We start from the raw sequence: 19723 nt of genomic DNA, 5'->3' as shown, positions 1-19723 counted from the left end.
GCTCTTCAACCGATCGCTGCCCGCCCGTCCAGCATCACTACTCTGGACGGTTCTGACTTAGAATATGTGGATAACTACAAATACCTAGGTGTCTGGTTAGACTGTAAACTCTCCTTCCAGACTCACATTAAACATCTCCAATCCAAAATTATATCTAGAATCGGCTTCCTATTTCGCAACAAAGCATCCTTCACTCATGCTGCCAAACATACCCTCGTAAACTGACCATCCTACCAATCCTCGACTTCGGCGATGTCATTTACAAAATAGCCTCCAACACTCTACTCAACAAATTGGATGCAGTCTATCACAGTGCCATCCGTTTTGTCACCAAAGCCCCATATACTACCCACCATCTCGTTGGCTGGCCCTCGCTTCATACTCGTCGCCAAACCCACTGGCTCCAAGTCATCTACAAGTCTCTGCTAGGTAAAGCCCCACCTTAGCTCACTGGTCACCATAGCAGCACCCACCCGTAGCATGCGCTCCAGCAGGTATATCTCACTGGTCACCCCCAAAGCCAATTCTTCCTTTGGCCTCCTCTCCTTCCAGTTCTCTGCTGCCAATGACTGGAACAAACTGCAACAATCTCTGAAGCTGGAGACTCTTACCTCCCTCACTAGCTTTAAGCACCAGCTGTCAGAGCAGCTCACAGATCACTGCACCTGTACATAGCATCCTACCATTCCAGTGTTTAATTGCTTTATTGTAATTACTTCGCCACCATGGCCTATTTATTGCCTTACCTCTCTTATCCTACCTCATTTGCACATGCTGTATATAGATTTTTCTACTGTATTATTGTATGTTTGTTTATTCCATGTGTAACTCTGTGTTGTTGTATGTGTCGAACTGCTTTGCTTTATCTTGGCCAGGTCGCAGTTGCAAATGAGAACTTGTTCTCAACTAGCCTACCTGGTTAAATAAATGTGAAATTAAAAAAAAGAATAAACAGGAAGCAAACCAAAATCTGGAGCAAAACAAAAACAGGGAAGATCAGATAAAGGAATGTTTTTCTAGACATCAAATAGAGTGTGCTAACTAAAGGTGTTGACCCTCCACCTCTCTCAAGACAGCTGGAGCACTGTGCCAGCCACTCTTAAATATCACCTGGACCAGCACAGGTGAAACACCTTCTGACTAGCGAGCTGGACAAGCCAGCACAGGTGTAACACATACTGACTAACGAAGTGACACCAATCGGTGCGCCCAACGTGCTAACGTGCTATAACTGCTAAAGTCCAACCTCAAAACAGAAATGGGGAAACCAAAACCGATAACAATGATCAGTTCCACGATCTCATGTCTGACACTGTTACCGACTGTGCCAAACAGTGTTTACCAATGTTGTACTACGGTAGAGATTTTTAATTACCTTAGTCCCTGGCATATATTCAGTAAGAACAAATCAAATGGATCTTCTAATTCTGTCTCAAACTTTTTTTCAAGAACAAAGTTCTGTTGCCAGTCCTCAGACCTCTGCATCTCCCCTTTCCCCCCTGATGAATGGTATGACCCAAAGATTATATTATATAAAAAATTAAACTGTCCATCATCGTGGCTATCCGGCCATCTTAAGTGGCTGTACCCTGTTACCAAACTGGCTTGTGTTTCAGGGCACTGCAATCCAATACAAGCCACAGAAATGCTCCTCAGTCATGTCATTTCGGCTGTTCTTGTCACAACCCTCGTAATAGGTTTCCAAGGACACTGGTCCCAGGGAAGAGGTTTGTATTACCTGTATATTTCTGAAACCGTATAATAGTTTACTCAAATCTCCTCTCCAGCATACCATAAAAACACGGTTTGGTTCAATATGACTAATTCTATGAGCAATTAAAGGGGCTGTATGAAGGTTTAGTTGCTAATTGTTAACTGAAATGTTGGCATTAGGTATGATCCTTAGTTTTATTAAGATAACAATATATTGTATGCTTTTGCTGATGGGCATGGGGAGGTGTCCACCTTTCTGTCCAATGAGGGCATTTCTGGGGAATATTTCAGTTCATTCAGTGGACCCCTTTTGGCGCAAGAGCAATCCCAGAGGCCAAGTTCCCTAGCCTCTTTAAAAAGCGATCATTGGGTAAAAGCAGATGACTCATTCCAATATTACCACTATTATGTTTGGTTCATATGACCTTCCTACCATGTATTAGGCAAGAGATCACAGGTAGACAGTATCCCTCCTAAAGTGTCCGGCGGTTCGAAAAGTCAAACAGGTTTCTATTGGGGGGAAAAAGTGATCTGATGGCTCAGAGATAAAGTCATCAGTGGGTTTAATGAGTCCAGCAGGAGAGATGGGTCGCTAGCAAGGTCTTCAGCTGGGCTGTAAAGTGATCCCAGTCTGATATTCCCCGGGCCCTGTGACAGAATTATTAAAAGCTCATTCTCTTAATGCAGTCTCCCCAGTGTCGCGTTTCACAGGCCCTCAGACACACACTACAGCCAATGAGATCACCTGCTATTTTTGCCACAGGTAAGGAGACTGCCCGGGCTGATAGGTGTCTATTCAGATAATGCATGCACCTTTCCCTTTGTTGAAATGTACTCTGTTATTTCACAAACATATAATTAGGTCTGGCTTACAGAAGTGATCAAAATAAATGTTGTCTCTTTTTCATAAATTCTTACAGGAATTTAATATATAGAGCTATTATTGTGGTTGCCATCTATGGAGGAATTAACATAAAGTCACAGCAGTTTCTTTAGATTATCTGGTTTAGGCTCTTTGTGCACGGAGAGGAACGAGGCCTTGATCGTGCCTGCTTTAACCTTAATTATGCCCACAATCAAATGCATTCTACGTAGCCTCATTAATGACATTGATCTTTTGCAATATCCCGGGCCATATTCGCTAAGATTATTGGATAAAGTGCAGGGCAAATCCATCCGACTGGTATCCGTGACCCCGGCGAGAACATGTCGTTGCAGACATAAGTGGGTATTAAATGGATATAATTGGCAGTGACCTCGCCTGCCTCGGCAAGGCCTCCAGACCAGCGCTCCTACAGGAGAGGGGGGATGAATTAACATGAGTGAGGCGAAGGAGAAATGAAAATGAAGAAAGGGAACACGGCCGGGAGATAGCTCAGGGTTGAGCCATGAGAGCTGATAGGCTAAACATCTGATGAGGGCCAAAACAGGATGTGCTCTTGTCTCTCTAATTATTCAACATGCACATACCTCTTTCTCTTTTTGGCCATGTTGTTTGATTCTCAGTTATTAAATATTTGAGAAAAGTGAGATATGGGAGAAAGTGTTAACTGCTATCACTTCAATCATTTTGAGGTATTCCACTTTGGAAGATTTAGACACAGGCCTTTTCCATTTGTGAAGGCCTAGTGTAGCCTGTATTTGGTTGCATTAACAACTGCTTACAGCTTTTCTCATTAGCCCTTTTCTGCAATGTCGCATGGATGTTAGTAAAAGGGCAGTGATTGTGTTTGCTTATTGATCAAGTAAGGGTCATGGCCCTAAGCCTAATCCATTTGTGTGATGATGTAGAATGATGTTTTGGAGCGAGCTGACCTCAATGTTACAATATGCTGCAGTGACAAGCTGGATGAGCTGGGTTTTCTAGTAGTGTAGGTTAATGTATACATGTGTAACTCTGTGTATGTGATAATGTGAAACACTTGGCATCTGGATATAGAACGACCCCCTCCATTGCTCCACCCCTGCACAGGTGGGCCCTATTTTGATGCTTTTGCATTTTCTGCTGGTTTGTTGGCATGATGTTGGTAGTGTAATTGGAGTCTAACACTGGTGAATCAGTGCCAGCCTAGGTGGGCATATTGCAAATGCCCATGTTTTGGGCAGATGGTCAGCTGGCAAAGGGAGATGGGGTGGAATAGATGGGGTGGAATAGGGGAATTTGACAGGACCTGCAAATATATTAAAGTTAATAATCTAACTGCACTGCTCAATTTACAGTAGCTATTACAGTGAAATAATACCATGCTATTGTTTGAGGAGAGTGCACAATTTTGAACATAAAAAGTTAGATACATTTGGGCAGTCTTGATACAACATTTTGAACAGAAATGCAATGGTCCATTGGATCAGTCTAAAACTTTGCACATAGACTGATGCCATCTAGTGGCCAAGATCTAAATTGCACCTGGGCTGGAATAATACAATTTTGAACATGAAAAGTTATTAATAAACAAATTAGACACATTTGTGCAGTCTTGATACAACATTTTGAACAGAAATGCAATGGTCCATTGGATCAGTCTAAAACTTTTGCACATACACTGATGCCATCTAGTGGCCAATATCTAAATTGCACCTGGGCTGGAATAATACAATAATAGTGGCCTTTCTCTTGCATTTCAAAGATGATGGTACAAAAAAATACAAAAGAACAGTTGGTTTTTTCTTCGTATTATTTTTTACCAGATCTATTGTGTTATATTCTACTACATTCCTTTCACATTTCCATAAACTTCAAAGTGTTTCCTTTCAAATGGTACCAAGAATATGCATATCCTTGCTTCAGGGCTTAAGCTACAGGCAGTTAGATTTGGGTATGTCATTTACGGGAAAAATGGAAAAAGGGGCTAACCCTTAATCAGGGTCACACAGTGTTTCTTGAAATGTTTTATAATTTTATTCTGACACATAACTAATGACGCACGGCATGTCTGAGTCACTTGATAATTGTTTCTGATGTAGTATCCATCTATATTTAGAGAATTCTACATAAAGCATATTGACAACTCCATATGTACACTGAACAAAAAATATAAATGCAACATGCAACAATTTCAAGGATATTACTGAGTTACAGTTCATACAAGTAAATCAGTCAATTGAAATACATTTATTAGGCCCTAATCTATAGATTTGACAACAGGAATCTACACACAATACCCATAATGACAGAGCAAAGACAGATTTTTTTACATTTTTTGCAAATGTATAAAAAATTAAAAACAGTAATAACTTATTTACAAAGTATTCAGTCTCTTTGCTATGAGGCTCGAAATCGATTATCCTTGAGATTTTTCTACAACTTGATTGGAGTCCACTTGTAAATTCAATTGATTGGACATGATTTGGAAAGGCACACACCTGTCTATATAAGGTCCCACAGTTGACAGTGCATGTCAGAGCAAAAACCAAGCCATGAGGTTGAAGGAATTGTCCGTAGAGCTCTGAGACAGCATTGTGTCGAGGCACAGATCTGGGGAAGGGTAGAAAAACATTTCTGCAGCAGAAGGTCCCCAAGAAGTTTGGAACCACCAAGACTCTTCCTAGAGATGGCTGCCTGGCCAAACTGCTCAATCGGGGGAGAAGGGCCTTGGTCAGGGAGGTGACTGAGAACCTGATGGTCACTCTGACTGAGCTACAGAGTTCCTCTGTGGAGATGAGAGAACCTTCAGAAGGACAACTATTTCTGCAGCACTCCACCAATCAAGTATTTATGGTAGAGTGGCCAGACGGAAGCCACTCCTCAGTAAAAGGCACAGGACAGCCCACTTGGAGTTTGTCAAAAGGCACCTAAAGACCAAGATTGAACTCTTTGGCCTGAATACCAAGTGTCACATCTGGAGGAAACCTGACACCATCCCTATGGTGAAGCATGGTGGTGGCAGCATCATGCTGTGGGTCTGTTTTTCAGTGGCAAGGACTGGGAGGCTAGTCAGGATCGAGGGAAAGATTAACGGAGCAAAGTACAGAGAGGTCCTTGATGAAAACCTGCTCCAGAGCTCAGACTGAGGTGAAGGTTACCCTTCCAACTCTACAACAACCCTAAGCACACAGCCAAGACAACGCAGGAGTGGCTTCGGGACAAGTCTCTGAATGTCCTTGACTGGTCCAGTCAGGGCCCAGATTTGAACCCGATCGAACATCTCAAGAAAGACCTGAAAATAGAGGTGCAGCGACACTCCCCATCCAACCTGACAAAGCTTGAGAGGATCTGCAGAGAAGAATGGGAGAAACTCCCCAAGGACAGGTGTGCCAAGCTTGAGGCGTCATACCCAAAAAGACTCAAGGCTGTAATCGCTGCCAAAGGTGCTTCAACAAAGTACTGGGTAAATGGTCTGAATACTTATGTAAATATGATATTTTAAGTTTTTTGCTTTGTCATTGTGGGTATTGTGTGTAGATTGTTGTTGTTGTTTTCATAAATTTAATCCATTTTAGAATAAGGCTGTAACATAACAACATTTGGAAGAAATCAAGGGGTCTGAATGCTTTCTGAATGCTCTGAATATGCATCACAGAAGACTGAAATATAACAAAACCACTTGACATAGAAACACCAGATTTTCTGTGTTTAAATGCTTGAAAAATGTTTATTAATTATGAAAGATATTAATAACATTCCACCCATAATGCCACTAAAGGGTGATTTGTCATTTGACTGCAGGAAAGGGCTTCCCTGATGGCACAAACTCACTTACAGTACACTAGGTGAGACAGCCTCTCTGTTGGAACTGATAAAACGTGATTGAGCTTTTTCCTCTCCAAGATGTGAGATTTTGAGTTGGTCAGATGGAAAAACTAAGAATGAAGGTTCCCTTTTTCTCTTTTTAATAATTCTGTCAAAGAATAAATGTATTTCTTGCAGCTGTAACACTAACATTGCGAGCCATTGAGAATTTAGAGTTTTCCCTTAGCCATAAAGTAGTCTAAGACCACAGTGTGGTGGGCAGACTTATGTACCTGTCTACAAATCCAGGCGCTTTGTAGGCAACATATTACTTTTGAAGATGAAAAATGTCTCAGGCAAAGTTTTGCACATACAGCCGGATAAAGTTTATCTTCGGGCAAGCGTGGCTGCCAGCAATACTTCCAGAGAACTTTAATCTTTCCCTTCGAAAAGCTCACCTCTGATTTCTGTTTGGGGGGAGGGGGGTGCTGACAAGAAGCAGGCAGGGAGTGTTTTGACACCCGCCTGTGGGAAATGAGCACAGGAGTGGGTCTGCTGCTCTGTTGTAGTGCGCTGTGCTCTGCCTGCCGTGGTGTTGGCTGTTATAATCTGCTCCACCGGGGCTAGTTCATTAGAGAAGTTATAACTTGGTGGAAATAACCTAACCTAAGTAAAGTACTTCACCAAGCCAGCCCCAGCCACAGGAAGGTGCCTTTATTGAGAATAATCCATCAGGGTGATCTGATGAGGTCCTGATAAATGTTTAACCCAAGGGGTACATGATAAGTAGCTTATTAAATGTCACAGATATGTGATCCGCGCCGGGCGATATTACATGTGGTTGCCTCGCTCGCCCTCACACGTCATCTGGGGGCAAACTTCATTACAGTGATGCCCTGCTGTTGTACAGCATTAAAAAAAACACACCACAGCAGCGAAGCACACTAGAAACGGTGAACACTATTGATATGGCCAGTTGGTAGAGCATGGTGTTTGCAACGCCAGGGTTGTGGGTTCGATTCCCACGGGGGACCAGTACGGAAAAAAATGTATGAAATGTTTGCATTCACTACTGTAAGTCGCTCTGGATAAGAGCGTCTGCTAAATGACTAAAATGTAAATGTAAAACATTTTGACACACTGCCTAACTTTTTCAGCGAAATCTGACAGACACAGAACCAGAGAAAACGAGCGAAAGAGAGAGAGAGAGATACAGCAAGAGATAAATAGATATACCGTGTATATAGATAGGGGGATACAGGAGAGAGAGAGAGGGGGAAAGAGGAGAGCGAGAACTAGTGCCATTGCTGTCAGTAGAGGGCTTGCCTTAGAGGGAAAATGTCAGCACTGTCGATGAGAAGGAGGTCTTGATGTCACAATGATAGGCTTCTGTAATGGGCACTTTGAGAGAACTGCCTTCTCAGAATCATACAGTCTGGCATGTAATTCATGTTGGTGCATGGTGTGTCTGTGTGTGATAGAGAAAAAAAAATTCTAGGAAAGAAACAGAGCTGTGAGCAGTCTCATCTTTTTGTTGTTGAGCCAGGCCAGTTCAAAACCTTGAAGTACCTTATATGGTTGTATAGGATGTAGTTTATTTCCCCTCCACATTAAATGTTGAATATTTTTCCAAAACTAAATTTAGCTACATAATTCAATTTGAAAACATAAAAAATCTGTAGATTTATTTTCAAAGAGGGCAATCATTGATATGTTTCTTCTCACTTGTCTCTCCATCAGTCTTTAGCTCGATCGGCGACAGAGATAGAGAGAGATACATCTCTAACATTTAAACCCTCTGCCCTCCTTCCAGATAAAAAATTCATAAGACGTATCGAATCAGGGTGGAAATCCTAAAATATACAGTACCATTCAAAAGTTTGGGATCACTTAAAAATGTCCTTGTTTTCCATGAAAACATACATGAAACGAGTTGCAAAATGAATAGGAAATATAGTCAAGAGGTTATAAATAATGATTCTTAATTGAAATAATAATTGTGTCCTTCAAACTTTGCTTTCGTCAAAGAATCCTCCATTTGCAGCAATTACAGCCTTGCAGACCTTTGGCATTCTAGTTGTCAATTTGTTGAGGTAATCTGAAGAGATTTCACCCCATGCTTCCTGAAGCACCTCCCACAAGTTGGATTGTCTTGATGGGCACTTCTTACGCACCATACGGTCAAGCTGCTCCCACAACAGCTCAATAGGGTTGAGATCCGGTGACAGTGCTGGCCAGAATACCAGCTGACTGCTTCTTCCCTAAATAGTTCTTGAATAGTTTGAAGCTGTGCTTTGGGTCATTGTCCTGTTGTAGGACGAAATTGGCTCCAATTAAGCGCTGTCCACAGGGTATGGCATGGCGTTGAAAAATGGAGTGATAGCCTTCCTTCTTTAAGATCCCTTTTATCCTGTACAAATCTCTCACTTTACCACCACCAAAGCACCCCCAGACCATCACATTGCCTCCACCATGCTTGACAGATGGAATCAAGCACTCCTTCAGCATCTTTTCCTTTTTTCTGCATCTCACGAATGTTCTTCTTTGTGATCCGAACACTTCAAACTTAAATTTGTCTGTCCATAAAACATTTTTCCAATCTTCCTCTGTCCAGTGTCTGTGTTCTTTTGCCCATCTTAATCTTTTCTTTTTATTGGCCAGTCTGAGATATTGCTTTTTCTTTGCAACTCTGCCTAGAAGGCCAGCATCCTGGAGTCACCTCTTCACTGTTGACGTTGAGACTGGTGTTTTGCGGGTACTATTTAATGAAGCTGCCAGTTGAGGACTTGTGAGTTGTCTGTTTCTCAAACTAGACACTCTAATGTACTAAACACTCTAATGTACTCTAATGTCCTCTTTCTCAGTTGTGCACCGGGGCCTCCTACTCCTCTTTCTATTCTGGTTAGAGCCAGTTTGCTCTGTTCTGTGAAGGGAGTAGTACACAGCGTTGTACGAGATCTTCAGTTTCTTGACAATTTCTCGCATGGAATAGCCTTCATTTCTCAGAACAAGAATAGACTGACGAGTTTCAGAAGAAAGAGCTTTGTTTCTGGCCATCTTGAGCCTGTATTCAAACCCACAAATGCTGATGATCCAGATACTCAACTAGTCTAAAGAAGGCCAGTTTGATTGTTTCTTTAATCAGCACAACAGTTTTCAGCTGTGCTAACATAATTGCAAAAGGGTTTTTTAATGATCAATTAGCCTTTAAAAAAAGGATAAACTTGGATTAGCTAACACAACGTGCCCTTGGAACACAGGAGTGATGGTTGCTGATAATGGGCCTCTGTAGGCCTATGTAGATATTCCATAGAAAATCAGTCGTTTCCAGCTACAATAGTCATTTACAACATTAACAATGTCACCACTGTATTTCTGATCAACTTGATGTTATTTTAATGGGCTTTTTTGTTGTTGCTTTTCTTTCAAAAACAAGGACATTTCTAAGTGACCCCAAACTTTTGAACGGTATTGCATGTAATTTGATCAAACACGGATTTAAAGCGTCATTGTGCTTGTCAGTAAGGGATGGTGTTGGATTGGCGGTATCATATTGACTTCTACGTATTAATACTCAGTGTCCTACTGGACCATCAGACTGATTGTTTGGAATGTAAATTATGCTACTGATGGCTCTGGTGACTGACGGCTTGAATTCCAATTAATCAATTGCTTCATCAGTTTCCCTAATTCAGATCAAATATCTCCTGAGTGCACACTCTTATTTCAGTGGTATTAGGATAACCAAATGCTTTGGAAGTAATTTTCATCAATCTCATGTAAATGCCAATACGGCTTACGGGCCCAGTCCAGGTTGAGGTCGTAATGTCTTGTGTGTGTGTGCGTGTGTGTGTGTGTGTGTGTGTGTGTGTGTGTGTGTGTGTGTGTGTGTGTGTGTGTGTGTGTGTGTGTGTGTGTGTGTGTGTGTGTGTGTGTGTGTGTGTGTGGAGCTTGTGTTGGTGTGTGGATAAGTAAGATGACTTGAATATTCATACTTATTATTTACTGCATATTACCTTGTATAGCACTGTATGTTTTTTTGGTGTTGAATGTGATGCAGGCCATGTTTTGGGTCTTTTGGGTTCTTCAGTGTGTGTGAATGTGGGCTTGCATGTGTTGTCTAGCGCATGCCCACGTTGCTAGTGCTACCACTCTTACCTAAAGTAGTAAAACATCAAGATGGCAATGACATGCCCCGGTGTAATGTCTCCAAACTCAATGCCCTTCGTCTTTTGTCACTATGTATACTAATATGTTAGCTCTGTCTCATTCACTGTAAGTCAAGGACAGGCTAGCTTCCTGTCGACTAATATTACTTGCCTGTGTAACGTGTTTATGACAGGTCATGTGATCCCGTATGTAATGACAGCTATCTCTCCATCTCCCACATTACCTGGCCTGACGTGTTCTGCCCTATTGTGACGTATACATATCAGTTGATCTCAAAACCCCAGCTGCCTGCCATCAAAGCCCTCACCGCACAACAAGCCTTGTCAATTAGGCAAAATAAAATCAAGTATTCATAAGTAGCCTGTAATGGGATATTGGCTGACAGATTTAATAATTCAGTTTTGCTGAGGCTTAACTGGCATTAGTTTGTAGCTAAGGGTCGCCTTTGTAAAGAATTAATCAGAGACAACGCTAGGAGTGAGAAGATGCACGTAATTATGCCTACCTCATTTACGTGAGTTAGCCACAAAATAAAAGGTAGATATCTAAAGAGTGATTGGCCGTTTAAGCATGCCACGCAAGCAAAGGTACTGTAATTTGATTTATGAATTTGATCCTGCCCAACCCCTTATTTCATTCATCAATGTTTCAGTGGGAGCAATTATGCATTGTGCCACTACTCTTCATACCTCTATTATCCAGGCGGAATATCTTTGTCAGAGGGTGTGTAATGGTATTGCTAAATATTCTATAATGGCCAAATGAGACCTGCTCTAACACCCATTATTAGCTTGTCCTTTTCTACCAAATTGAACTTCTTTTTTTTAATAATTGCCTTTGACTAGATTAATGACAAGGATAATCTAAGAGGGTATGCAGGAACAGAGAGGTTGTCATGTACGGCATCCATCTTGTGATCTCGCCTCGTCTTTGACATGTCATTTTTATTGTCCTTCTTTTGTCGCATTTTGAGAACTCATCTGCCATCTGCCAATCTGAATTCCAAGGGATAGTGGAGGTGGAGTATGTATGACCCAGCTATCAGGCTGTTCCTAGGTATGTCCTTGGCATATTGTACTTTAAATTGTATTCACATATACATTTCAATACCGTGAGTGGAGATAGTATTGCTATATTGCTATGTTGGGAGGATTGTATTGGTCTATCATATTAGCTTACCTGGTTTTATTGTGTTGTATATATTATATGTGTTAGCTTTGGTAACACTTTATTTGGATAGTCCATCTGTAGATGCTCAACAGACTCTAATTTTCAACTAACTATCTACTAACCCTAACCCTAGCTCTAACCCTAACCTTAAGCCTTATCCTAACCCTAAACTTAACCCTTGCCCTAACCCTTATTCGAAACCTATTCCTAACAATTTAAAGTACACATTTGTCAGTGACTACTGTATGAATAGTACTGTACAGTACATTGGGTTTTTCTCACCCACTGTACATCTACACAATGCATTAATCAATTTGACAACAAAAATAACCTATCATTTGAAAATATTTCAAACGTCTCTATGTCTTTGGAGGCACACATTTTTTAATTAATCAGCAAAACATGGTCATGTACTGTACATCATAACTGTGACTATCTGGTTGAAATGATTTCTTTCCATTATAACACCATAATTATAACACTTATTTACAAAAAGTACTTTAGCACAGCCATCTCTGGTCCACATTTCAGTGTATGTAATGGCGTTCCACGGTTAGCATTTTCTAACACTGGCATGTCAGAGACGGCTAGCATCTGGCTGCAAACCTCTAGCTGCAAACCCTACCCTGGTCTCTTGTCATGTGGGTTCTCTCATACAGGAAATCCTGTCTGCATTGTCAGAAATGCACTGGTACACTTCCTGTCCATGGGGCCTGCTGAATTTATTTGGGACACCTAGAGCATGAAACAAAAAGTACCCACGAGACCAAATATATGTTTACACGTTTGTCATGAAAATGAACCATCAATCAAAAAACAACAATGCTTTACTGTACACTCAGAAAAAAAGGTGCTATCTAGAACCTAAAAGGGTTCTTCGGCTGTCCCCATAGGAGAATTCTTTAAAGAACCCTTTTTGGTTAAAGGTAAAAACCATTTTGGTTCCAGGCAGAACCCCTTTGGTTCCAGGTAGAACCCTTTCCACAGAGGGTTCTACATGGAACCAAAAAGGGTTCTACCTGGAACCAAAAAGGGTTCTCTTATAACCACAGCAAAGAACCCTTTTGGAACCCTTTTTTCTAAGAGTGTACATTCACTGTCCTTTCTTTTAAACAAGGCCTTTCAGAAGTGTAGCTGCTTTAGGAGGATTAGTCCTTAGTCATAATTGATTGGTAGATATGTTAATGTTTGAAATACACTGCGGCCTGCAGCTTTACGTTAGCGAACAAGCTAATCGTCAGAAAGCTGGCAGCTGAATAAAGCCAGGTGGTGTGTGTTTAATCTGCCGAGAATGGCATGTAGAAGGGGGGAGTAGAAGGGGGGGAGTAGGCATCTCTCTCTCCCAGTGGCAGGAGAGAACAAACATAAATCTTCTTCAACAATCTATTTTCCATCATACTTATTCACAGGGGACATCTCAAAGTGGTCTTTACCCTTTCTGTCAATGGCTGCCCTCATACATCAATTTCATAGAGAATTATACCCCAGATCGATGTAGTTCACGACCGGTAAGCATTTGTCGAGCCCTGGTGTATGCCGCCTCACTGCCTTGCTCTCAGTGTTCTCAGGCTGAGCTTGCTGACCATCCACCCATGCCCAAATAATTCACACCGTATAGTGCAAACAATTTAGACATAATGTTAGTGTTTATTAAAAGGTGAAATTCTAGATTATTTTAAACCTAAAAAATAATAATGTTTTACCTAGATTTATCATAACAGAACTCAAGACCCCTTTATGTTGGAATTGAGGTAAGTGTTTTGGACACTACACCTATGCATAGTATGCATAGGCCATCTATATAAGGTTATTCCCTTTTAGTGATAGCTTTTACTAAGGTCAAACTTTATTTGGATAGTCCGTATCATTTCTTTAATTTACCCCTTTTCTCTGCTCTTTTCTGTTGGAGGCATTGTGTTTGAACATGAAGGAATATACTTAGCAGTTTAACTTTGTGAATGTGTTTGGGGCTAACTCCTAGCCTGTCCTGGCTCCTTTATGGCTCTCAATTGTCGACCTGCCAATAGTGTAATCAGATAATACCACTGAGAGGTCAAAAGCACTGCAAGCTTTAGCTTCAGATTTCTGTCACCTTTAAAAAAAAAAAAATGTCAAACCCCAACTTGAAAGCTTGATGCACGAGCCTATTTCTCTGTAATATATTATTAGTAGAATAGGCTGTGGTATGGGCTGAGCATCAAATTACCTACAAAGACAATGTATTATGCAACGAAGGATACTACATGTTTTTGGCATACACATGAGTTAAATCCATTTTTATTTTCTTGAATAAGTAAAATCAAAAGGAAGATAAATGAGTGATGGAGTGTATCTAACAGAATGAAAACATCTTCCAATCCATGACTGTTCCAGTCTGAGGTTATGTGACCATTTCAGTTCCTTGTCTTTTCATTTTCCATCGTGAGCGCTGACCTACAAGGTTAAGTGGCCATTGCTGGAAGGACGGTGTGTAACGATAAACTCAGTCCCCTCATCACCAGGTGCCCTGTTTCATGGCCCATTAGAGACTGGATAGTTTGAACTAAGACCTGCCGGAAGTATACCTATACATGGGAACCCCACCTCCCTGCATCACTGGCAGGAAGTGATGCTTTTTTTTGCAAAAACATCACAATGTGATGCATATACATACACTGATACCAGACTGCCCTGGCCTACAGGATCACTGAACTGTACAAGCACCTGCAGTCCCACACAGGCAGATGGACACCTGCACTGTGTCATGGTGTAAAATAATAGAAAAAACCATAGTCCTACCTTGAAGCCCTGAGACACAAAACTGTGGCTTTTGTATGCTATACCTTGAAGTGGCTTAGTCCTCTTTCATCATATTCTGTGGAACCAACCCATGAGGGATTGGAATGAGGCCAATCACAGAACATACTGTCTACGATCAAGATGAAGTCAAAGGGCATGATGGGGAAATGTATAACAGCCGTCTTGTTCGTCTTAACCCTGGTGTCACGATTAGCTTCTTGTGTGGGCTCTGACTTTAGTAACTCCCCAAAGTCTTCCCATGCTGCTGCCCTGGCAGGGATCCTCTCCTTGTGTAACCTTATTTACATTATACTCTAAAGAAAACATCACCTTTAGCTTCTCCCCGAGTTTAAACAGGACAAAACTAGTATCAATTAGGCTCTGAAAAATGTTTCTACAGATGATGTATTCAAAAGCGAGACCTCTGTGTGTCTTTCTTTCATCAGGTTGCCAGAGGGGAAAGGGCTCTGCTTTGTTTATGTTTTGCTTGGCAATCATTTGGAAACAGCCGGTGTCACCAACCAAATACACGGATTGGATGGAGCACATACTGTACGTACCTCTTCATGTAATTATACCAAACTGTTCCGCCCCTTATTTTGTAGTGTGGTAATTTAGCTGATATAGTAAGTACCCCTGTAATACAAAATTGAAAACATTGAAACTGTATACTCTTTGACCCCAAATGTCAAAAAGTCAGGAAATTGACCCTTTCAAACACAAACCAAAACAATTTCCATAATGCATGGAACTATCTCATTAGTATTCATCTATCCTAATATTCAATAAAACACACGGAATTTGTTATGAGGTCATGGTGGATGTTAAAGGGGGAATGTAGCGTTACGGCCCGCACTACTAATCGAGTCATACACTTAGTACAATTCTCATTATGAATATATTATTGGATATACAGTATACATTTGAAAAAAGACACGCGTTAAGAAATTGGCCTGCGTCTTGGTGCATTGGTAGCGGTGTTCTGTGGGAGTAGTGCAAAGTACATTTCATTTCATCTGTGAATACAGTTGCCATCAACATTGAGCTTTTGTGCTTCAGCATATGTCATTCACTATTATTCTGTGTTATTCTTGGTGTTCTACGCTCTGTCCTTGAACCCCTGCACCTGCCTGTAACCATCACCTGTCTGATCTGATGCTGATAAGAGAGGTGACTGACGGACAGTAAGGAAGTCCAGGTGATGAGACGATCTGTCACACACACCCATCATCTTATGCACCAGTGTAACCTTAGCCTTCTGTGAGACACCGGAAAAAAAAGCAGCATCCTTGGCGACTGGGCCCTCTCGAAGAACCTTTCTATCTTTCCTCAAGAAGAGATGACACCGCCAAGATCTTTGCTTCAGATTTTGTTGTCTTCCCCAAGCACTTAATGTGATCAGAGAATTAAAATTTCAGCGAGTCATTTAATGATAGCCCTGAGCCACATGACCAGTGAAACCAAGCTAGGGTTTCCTACAACGGCTCTACAAGTCATATCTGCTGCATTCAACACATTACAATCCCTCCTTTCTTTTTGTTTCTATCTGAATGCACCCCTCCCTCCTTCCATTCCTGTCGTTGTTTAATGTGATCAGGTAGATTTATTATGGGCCATGAGGTCATTGTGATGTTCTGTAATTGCAGGGGCCGCTGAATTGTATTAATAGGTCCATGCTGCAGTAAACTAGAGCATTTACATTTAATTAGTTTTATTGAGCCGCTGTTCATTTTATTTGTAATGAAGCTCTCGTTATGATGGAGGGCATATTTTAATGATCTTAAATAAGATGAACAAATGTTGCCCTTGACCTGACAGAAAATATGTTGATGATAACTGCTTTTCTCCCTGTTTGTATTATTCATGGCAAGACACAGAGTGTTGGAAAAGCATGGGGTTGAATACAGACATTATAAGGGCATTATTCAAGCATGTTTTAGCTGATTAAGGCAGAGGATTAGCCGATCATTACCTCCCTCCATCCCGCTCATCCCTTTTCCCTTTAAAAACTATCCCCTTTTCTTCAATTCTTCCTATTGTAGTTTTATTTTCTCATTTAGTGTAATGAATCAAATAGAGTGAGCTTGTTATGAGCTTTAGTGATTGGATGATCAGCATGCCAGACCAATCATAAAGCAGCAAAGTGCATCATCAAGCAACTTTGCCCTGCCTAACCACTTCACACTCTGGAAAATGAGCCGCAAACAAATAATTCACACTTTACACTTGTATCACTTCGATAGTAATCTGCAGATGCACGTTTGCTAATTTGCAAGCAGTGTGGAGCAATCCTTAAGGGCAAAAACATCAGTTACAAAAGTTTTGGGAGACACTATGAATACAGTTCTAACAATGGTTCTAATGGTGTTGATAAATGCTAGCTACTAAGGTTCCTAGGAGGCATACAATCTTCTGTATAGGAATGTCTGGTTAGTACCTCTGTACCTCAGCATCTGTGGGAGAATCTCATTTTGAGTTTCATCTCCTTGATTCTTTGAGTCCACTCTCCTTACCTCCTTCTTAAAACCCATTGGATGATAAGGTCAGACGTCCTTGCCCCTCTGACTTTCACGTCCAATGGGTTTTGAGAAAGGAGGCGAGGAGCGAGGACGCGAGGAATCAAGGAAATGCAATTGTTATTTTCTCTCTGTCTATATCAACAACCTTGTTTGTTAACAGGAGTAACAGAGAGCATAATGTGAGGAGGAACGTTGAAGTGATCTGGTATTATAAGATCAACTGGAAGCAGATAATATTAGTTAAAACAAGCTGTGCATTTTATGAATGTATGTCTCTCTGTAGCCTATCTCTATGTTTATGTGAATTCATCTGTCTATGTGTCTGTTTCTTCATGTACTGTATTTTTATTTTATTACCTTGGCAAGTCAGTTAAGAACACATTCTTATTTTCAATGACAGCCTAGGAACAGTGGGTTAACTGCCTTATTCAGGGGCAGAATGACAGATTTGTACCTTGTCAGCTCAGGGATTCGATCTTGCAACCTTTCAGTTACTAGTCCAACGCTCTAACCACTAGGCTACGCTGCCGCCCCAATGTCTGTATGTCTGTGTAAGTGTAAAGTTGTCTGTGTGCCTGTATCTATGCGTCTGTGCCAGTGATTTTCTTTCTGTATCTGTGTCAGTGTACATCTGTCTGTGTGTCTGTGTCTCTGTGTCGGTGTGCATTTGTCTGTGTGTCTGTATCTGTGTGTCAGGGGCTTAAGATGCTTTGTCTTTTTAATGAGAGGCGTTCAGGTCCCCACTGGGACCTGTGGAAGATAATCTTCTCGTGTTTTGCTATGAAAGCGTTTCTGACCGTAACCGAAGAAACTCACTCGAACGACGGAGGGCCAAGCTGAATTATTCAGCGTTTACAATCAATTTTACCCCCCCCCCCACCTTCCAACCTCACGCCACACGCCACACACCCCACCTCCCATCATGGGAATGTTGACAATTCCCTGCTCACTGAAGTCTCAGGTCCTATAGCAACATGGCCACCATGAAGACTCTATAAGGTTTCATTTGTAGTCATATGGAGCTTTACCGCTTGCTCTGTAATTTGAGTAGTATTTTGATTTTAATAACAATTTTCTTACATTCATTTATGAATATTGGAAAATATTAACATGAAAATATAAAAACATTTATTTGTCACATTTTTTGAATATAATGTTAATCATAATGTACAATTAGGGATATCAACGTTCCAGAGTGGGATCTCGGCTACTTTGCATTATTATCCAATTTGTAAGCATTACCAACAGTGAATGTGAAAAAAGATTCAAAATGGTCACCCTCTGCTTGTGATTTGCAGGATGTGCAATGATACAAGTATAAGTAGGGCTGTGATTGGTTACTTTGCCTACTATGCCAATTGCTCTGTGTAAAATGGGCCATAATTCTAAAACTAGCAGAGATCCCACACTGGAACTTTGAAATGCCCTTAGAGTATTACGTTCAACAATACATAGAACATATTTATGTTCAGTATTTTCAAAATGCATACATATATTTTTCAATATTCATAAATTGCATGAAAATGATTAAAATCAAAATACTACTCATATTACAGAGCAAGCGGTAAAGCTTCATATGACACCAATGTTTGCTTTGTAGCAATTTTTTTTGAACGTTTTATTGTCACATACACCTGACAGGTGCAGTGAAATGTGCTGTTTTACAGGGTCAGCCATAGCGGTACAGTACCCGTGGAGCAAATTAGGGATAAGTGCCTTGCTTCTCTGTCCATCTTATGCTTTTTCTGTTTCCTCTTCGTTCACTCTCTAATTCTCTCTCCATATCTCTGCTGGGCTCTGAAAAACATGTTACTCTCTGGCGATTTGATTTAGGAGGAAAAAAAGGGTGTTTTGTTCATTGCACATTAATAACTAGGCTTTTCTGTGTGTGTGTGTGTGTGTGTGTGTGTGTGTGTGTGTGTGTGTGTGTGTGTGTGTGTGTGTGTGTGTGTGTGTGTGTGTGTGTGTGTGTGTGTGTGTGTGTGCGTGTGTGCGTGTGCCTGCGTGTGCGCCCATGTATATGTGTACATATGTGCATGTGTGTGTACACACCAGTTTATGTAGGTGTTTGTGTACACATGCGTGCGTGTGTGTGGGGAGAGTGTATTAGTCGCCGTGGTATCAGCTTTCCAGTGGTATGATTCAGCTCTGACAGGAGGCAGCTATATTATTCTGTACAATAAGCTGCAGTATAATAGTGATGTGGATTACCTCAATTGTAGGTGATAACAGACAGGCAGTGGAGCGGACAGGCCGATACAGGACACCCACTCCTGTGTGGGAAGCCATATTAATTATTTCTTGTGTGCCCGTCAACTGTCTATCGGAGTGGGGCCAGGGGCCCGGGGGTATGTACTAGGGGGGTGTTAGGGCTGTGACGAGAAGTGGTTTACGTTTTGTGAGTGATAAGCTTGTGATTCATTCACAATCATTTCATCAGGTGATGGATAGACTGTCTGTGTGTGAATGTGTGGGTATGTGTATGCATGCATGCATGTGTGTGTGCATCTGCACGCACTCATGCGCGTGTTTGTGTGTATGTATCGGTCACAGATACTCTGATATGCCCTATCGAGCAGGAGGCCTTTGCTATGCGTAATGCAATGCAGTATGCAGGATTCTTTGTCAATGCTGGAATCATGGAGGAATGTGATACCTGGTTTAAGCATGATTAAATTGACACCCCATGGAGTGTCTCAGATAC

This window comes from Salmo salar, chromosome ssa05 (genome assembly GCF_905237065.1).
Source record: "Salmo salar chromosome ssa05, Ssal_v3.1, whole genome shotgun sequence".
NCBI lineage: Eukaryota > Metazoa > Chordata > Actinopteri > Salmoniformes > Salmonidae > Salmo > Salmo salar.
Note: the sequence above shows the minus strand (reverse complement) of the source record.